The sequence below is a fragment of the Camponotus floridanus genome, unplaced genomic scaffold (assembly GCF_003227725.1).
Source record: "Camponotus floridanus strain SB8 unplaced genomic scaffold, Cflo_v7.5 scaffold103, whole genome shotgun sequence".
NCBI classification, from domain to species: domain Eukaryota; kingdom Metazoa; phylum Arthropoda; class Insecta; order Hymenoptera; family Formicidae; genus Camponotus; species Camponotus floridanus.
In genome coordinates this window covers 574,038-580,537 of record NW_020229219.1, presented here as the reverse complement: position 1 = coordinate 580,537, position 6,500 = coordinate 574,038, and positions in this window count along the sequence as shown.

Genomic DNA, 6,500 nt, shown 5'->3' with positions numbered 1-6,500 from the left:
TTTTGCGAGGAGGTCGATGATGCGTTGATGACCTCTTTACAAATCATGTTCTCCTAATAAAGCAAACGTGAAAATTTTCGAAAATTCGTTTCTTATAATTTATATTATCAGGAGAATATATTGTGCGAGGAGGTCGATGATGCGTTGATGACCTCTTTACAAATCATGTTCTCCTAATAACGCAAACGCGAAAATTTTCGAAAATTCGTTTCTTATAATTTATATGATCAGGAAAATATATTGTGCGAAGAGGTCGATGATACATTGATGACCTCTTTACAAATCATGTTCTCCTAATAACGCAAGCGCGAAAATTTTCGAAAATTCGTTTCTTATAATTTATATGATCAGGAGAATATATCGTGCGAGGAGGCCAATGATGCGTTGATGACTCCTTTACAAATCATGTTCTCCTAATAACGCAAACGTGAAAACCTTCGAAAATTCGTTTCTTATAATTTATATTATCAGGAGAATATATTGTGCGAGGAGGCCGATGATGCGTTGATGACTCCTTTACAAATCATGTTCTCCTAATAACGCAAACGTGAAAACTTTCGAAAATTCGTTTCTTATAATTTATATGATCAGGAGAATATATTGTGCGAGGAGGTCGATGATGCGTTGATGACCTCTTTTCAAATCATGTTCTCCTAATAACGCAAACGTGAAAACTTTCGAAAATTCGTTTCTTATAATTTATATGATCAGGAGAATATATTGTGCGAGGAGGTCGATGATGCGTTGATGACCTCTTTTCAAATCATGTTCTCCTAATAACGCAAACGTGAAAATTTTCGAAAATTCGTTTCTTATAATTTATATTATCAGGAGAATATATTTGGCGAGGAGGTCGATGATGCGTTGATGACCTCTTTACAAATCATGTTCTCCTAATAACGCAAGCGTGAAAATTTTCGAAAATTCGTTTCTTATTATTTTATATTATCAGGAGAATATATATTGCGAGGAGGTCGATGATGCGTTGATGACCTCTTTACAAATCATGTTCTCCTAATAACGCAAGCGTGAAAATTTTCGAAAATTCGTTTCTTATAATTTATATTATCAGGAGAATATATTTGGCGAGGAGGTCGATGATGCGTTGATGACCTCTTTACAAATCATGTTCTCCTAATAACGCAAGCGCGAAAATTTTCGAAAATTCGTTTCTTATAATTTATATTATCAGGAGAATATATTGTGCGAGGAGGTCGATGATGCGTTGATGACCTCTTTACAAATCATGTTCTCCTAATAACGCAAACGTGAAAATTTTCGAAAATTCGTTTCTTATAATTTATATTATCAGGAGAATATATTGTGCGAGGAGGTCGATGATGCGTTGATGACCTCTTTACAAATCATGTTCTCCTAATAACGCAAACGCGAAAATTTTCGAAAATTCGTTTCTTATTATTTATATTATCAGGAGAATATATTTTGCGAGGAGGTCGATGATGCGTTGATGACCTCTTTACAAATCATGTTCTCCTAATAACGCAAGCGCGAAAATTTTCGAAAATTCGTTTCTTATTATTTTATATTATCAGGAGAATATATTTGCGAGGAGGTCGATGATGCGTTGATGATCTCTTTACAAATCATGTTCTCCTAATAACGCAAGCGCGAAAATTTTCGAAAATTCGTTTCTTATTATTTTATATTATCAGGAGAATATATTTTGCGAGGAGGTCGATGATGCGTTGATGACCTCTTTACAAATCATGTTCTCCTAATAACGCAAGCGTGAAAATTTTCGAAAATTCGTTTCTTATTATTTATATTATCAGGAGAATATATTTTGCGAGGAGGTCGATGATGCGTTGATGACCTCTTTACAAATCATGTTCTCCTAATAACGTAAGCGTGAAAATTTTCGAAAATTCGTTTCTTATAATTTATATTATCAGGAGAATATATTTGCGAGGAGGTCGATGATGCGTTGATGACCTCTTTACAAATCATGTTCTCCTAATAACGCAACGTGAAAATTTTCGAAAATTCGTTTCTTATAATTTATATTATCAGGAGAATATATTTGCGAGGAGGTCGATGATGCGTTGATGACTCTTTACAAATCATGTTCTCCTAATAACGCAAGCGTGAAAATTTTCGAAAATTCGTTTCTTATAATTTATATTATCAGGAGAATATATTTGCGAGGAGGTCGATGATGCGTTGATGATCTCTTTACAAATCATGTTCTCCTAATAACGCAAACGTGAAAATTTTCGAAAATTCGTTTCTTATAATTTATATTATCAGGAGAATATATTTGCGAGGAGGTCGATGATGCGTTGATGACCTCTTTACAAATCATGTTCTCCTAATAACGCAAGCGTGAAAATTTTCGAAAATTCGTTTCTTATAATTTATATTATCAGGAGAATATATTTGCGAGGAGGTCGATGATGCGTTGATGACCTCTTTACAAATCATGTTCTCCTAATAACGCAAACGTGAAAATTTTCGAAAATTCGTTTCTTATAATTTATATTATCAGGAGAATATATTTGCGAGGAGGTCGATGATGCGTTGATGACTCTTTACAAATCATGTTCTCCTAATAACGCAAGCGTGAAAATTTTCGAAAATTCGTTTCTTATAATTTATATTATCAGGAGAATATATTTTGCGAGGAGGTCGATGATGCGTTGATGACCTCTTTACAAATCATGTTCTCCTAATAACGCAAACGTGAAAATTTTCGAAAATTCGTTTCTTATAATTTATATGATCAGGAGAATATATTTGCGAGGAGGTCGATGATGCGTTGATGACCTCTTTACAAATCATGTTCTCCTAATAACGCAAACGTGAAAATTTTCGAAAATTCGTTTCTTATAATTTATATTATCAGGAGAATATATTTTGCGAGGAGGTCGATGATGCGTTGATGACCTCTTTACAAATCATGTTCTCCTAATAACGCAAACGTGAAAATTTTCGAAAATTCGTTTCTTATAATTTATATTATCAGGAGAATATATTTTGCGAGGAGGTCGATGATGCGTTGATGACCTCTTTACAAATCATGTTCTCCTAATAACGCAAGCGTGAAAATTTCGAAAATTCGTTTCTTATAATTTATATTATCAGGAGAATATATTTGCGAGGAGGTCGATGATGCGTTGATGACCTCTTTACAAATCATGTTCTCCTAATAACGCAAGCGTGAAAATTTTCGAAAATTCGTTTCTTATAATTTATATTATCAGGAGAATATATTTGCGAGGAGGTCGATGATGCGTTGATGACCTCTTTACAAATCATGTTCTCCTAATAACGCAAGCGTGAAAATTTTCGAAAATTCGTTTCTTATTATTTATATTATCAGGAGAATATATTTGCGAGGAGGTCGATGATGCGTTGATGACCTCTTTACAAATCATGTTCTCCTAATAACGCAAACGTGAAAATTTTCGAAAATTCGTTTCTTATTATTTATATTATCAGGAGAATATATTTTGCGAGGAGGTCGATGATGCGTTGATGACTCTTTACAAATCATGTTCTCCTAATAACGCAACGCGAAAATTTTCGAAAATTCGTTTCTTATTATTTATATTATCAGGAGAATATATTTGCGAGGAGGTCGATGATGCGTTGATGACCTCTTTACAAATCATGTTCTCCTAATAACGCAACGCGAAAATTTTCGAAAATTCGTTTCTTATTATTTATATTATCAGGAGAATATATTTGCGAGGAGGTCGATGATGCGTTGATGATCTCTTTACAAATCATGTTCTCCTAATAACGCAAGCGTGAAAATTTTCGAAAATTCGTTTCTTATTATTTTATTATCAGGAGAATATATTTGCGAGGAGGTCGATGATGCGTTGATGACCTCTTTACAAATCATGTTCTCCTAATAACGCAAGCGTGAAAATTTTCGAAAATTCGTTTCTTATAATTTATATTATCAGGAGAATATATTTGCGAGGAGTCGATGATGCGTTGATGATCTCTTACAAATCATGTTCTCCTAATAACGCAAGCCGAAAATTTCGAAAAATTCGTTTCTTATAATTTATATGATCAGGAGAATATATTGTGCGAGGAGGTCGATGATGCTTTGATGACTCTTTTACAAATCATGTTCTCCTAATAACGCAAAACGTTGAGAATTTTTCGAAAATTCGTTTCTTATAATTTATCATTATCAGAGAATATATTGTGCGAAGGGTCGATGATACGTTGATGATCTCTTACAAATCATGTTCTTCCTAATAACGCAAAGCGGAAAATTTTCGAAAAATACGTTTCTTATATTTTATATTATCAGGAGAATATATTTTGCGAGGAGGTCGATGATGCGTTGATGACCTCTTTACAAATCATGTTTCCTAATAACGCAAACGTAAAATTTTCGAAAATCGTTCTTATTATTTTATTATCAGAGAATATATTTTGCGAGGAGGTCGATGATGCGTTGATGACCTCTTTACAAATCATGTCTCCTAATAACGCAAACGTGAAAATTTTCGAAAATTCGTTTCTTATAATTTATATTATCAGAGAATATATTTTGCGAGGAGGTCGATGATGCGTTGATGACCTCTTTACAAATCATGTTCTCCTAATAACGCAAACGTGAAAATTTTCGAAAATTCGTTTCTTATTATTATATTATAGGAGAATATATTTGCGAGGAGGTCGATGATGCGTTGATGACCTCTTTACAAATCATGTTCTCCTAATAACGCAAGCGTGAAAATTTTCAAAATTCGTTTCTTATTATTTTATATTATCAGGAGAATATATTTGCGAGGAGGTCGATGATGCGTTGATGACCTTTACAAATCATGTTCTCCTAATAACGCAAGCGGAAAATTTTCCAAAATTCGTTTCTTATATTTATATTATCAGGAGAATATATTTTGCGAGGGGTCGATGATGCGTTGATGACCTCTTTACAAATCATGTTCTCCTAATAACGCAAACGTGAAAATTTTCGAAAATTCGTTTCTTATAATTTATATTATCAGGAGAATATATTTGCGAGGAGGTCGATGATGCGTTGATGACCTCTTTACAAATCATGTTCTCCTAATAACGCAAACGTGAAAATTTTCGAAAATTCGTTTCTTATAATTTATATTATCTTGATCAGAGAGAACAATACTTGTGCAGGAGGTCGATGATTGCGCTTGATGACCTCTTTTCAAATCATGTTTCCTAATAACGCAAACGTGAAAACTTCGAAAATCCGTTTCTTATAATTTATATGATCAGGAGAAATATATTGTGCGAGAGGTCGATGATGCGTTGATGACCTCTTTTCAAATCATTTCTCCTAATAACGCAAACGTCAAAATTTTCGAAAAATTCGTTTCTTATAATTATATATTATCAGGAAATATATTTGCGAGGAGGCCGATGATGCGTTGATGACCTCTTTACAAAATCATGTTCTCCTTAGTAACGCAAGCGTGAAAATTTTCGAAAATCGTTTCTTATTATTTATATTATCAGAGAGAATATTATTTGGCGAGAGCATATGCGTTGAGACCTCTTTACAAATCATGTTTCCTAATAACGCAAAGCGTGAAAACTTTTCGAAAAATTCGTTTCTTATTATTTATTATATGTATCAGAGGAATATATATCGAGGAGGTCGATGATGCGTTGATTGACCTCTTTCAAATCATGTTCTCCTAATAACCAAGCGGAAAATTTTTTCGAAAATCGTTCTTATAATTATATTAATCAGGAGAATATATTGTGCGAGGAGTCGATGATGCGTTTGATGACCTCTTTCAAATCATGTCTCCTAATAACGCAACGTTCAAAATTTTCGAAAATTCGGTTTTTATAATTTATATTATCAGGAGAATATATTGGCGAGGAGGCTCGATGATGCGTTTGATGACTCTCTTTACAAAATCATGTTCTCCTTAAACGCAAAACGTGAAAATTTTCGAAAATTCGTTTCTTATTATTTATTATCGAGGAGAATATATTTTGCGAGGAGGTCGATGATGCGTGATACCTCTTACAAAATCATGTTCTCCTAATAACGCAAAGCGTGAAAAATTTCGAAAATTCGTTTCTTATAATTTATAATATTCAGGAGAAATATATATGCGAGAGGTCGATGATGCGTTGATGATCTCTTTACAAATCATGTTCCCCTAATAACGCAAGCGCGAAAATTTTCGAAAATTTCTTTCTTATTATTTATATGTATCAGGAGAATATATTTGTGCTGGAGTCGATGATGCGTTGATGACCTCTTTACCAAATCATGTTCTCCTAATAAACCGCAAGCCATGAAAAATGTTCGAAAATTCGTTTCTTATTATTTTTATTGACAGGAGATATATATTTGCGAGAGAGGTCGATGATGCGTTAATACCTCTTTACAAATCATGTCTCCTAATAACGAGCGTGAAAATTTCGAAAATTCGTTCTTATTAATTATATTATCAGAAATATATATTGCGAGGAGTCGATGATGCGTTGATGATCTCTTTACAAATCATGTTCTCCTA